Here is a 365-nt window from a genome sequence, read left to right as displayed (position 1 = left end):
CCCCCCGCCTCAGGGGCCGCCGCGGGTCAGCACCGGAGCGGTCTGGACGTCCCCGGGTGAGGGGCCGAGCACTGCTCTCGGCTTCTCCGGGGAGGCGGCCGGAGCTAAGTCCTGGGGAATCCCTCGTGGCAGCGCAGAGCGCAACTTGCCTGTGCAGACCAAGGGAGCAAAAAGATGGAGCCGCCCAAGGCGCAAGGGGAACGACTGCCTGGAGACGTTCGCATTGTTAAAAGTCAATCTTACATTCTTCAGCCTTGGAAGAGGCATAATTTTGGCTTTGATAGAGGTATTTTTTTGGCCCAGAAGCAACAATTTAACCCACAGATTGTTTTACAAGAATGCTGGTTAGGCGCGAAACCATGGCA

This window comes from Alligator sinensis, unplaced genomic scaffold (genome assembly GCF_000455745.1).
Source record: "Alligator sinensis unplaced genomic scaffold, ASM45574v1 scaffold814_1, whole genome shotgun sequence".
Classification (NCBI taxonomy): Eukaryota; Metazoa; Chordata; order Crocodylia; family Alligatoridae; genus Alligator; species Alligator sinensis.
This window is presented reverse-complemented; position numbering follows the sequence as displayed.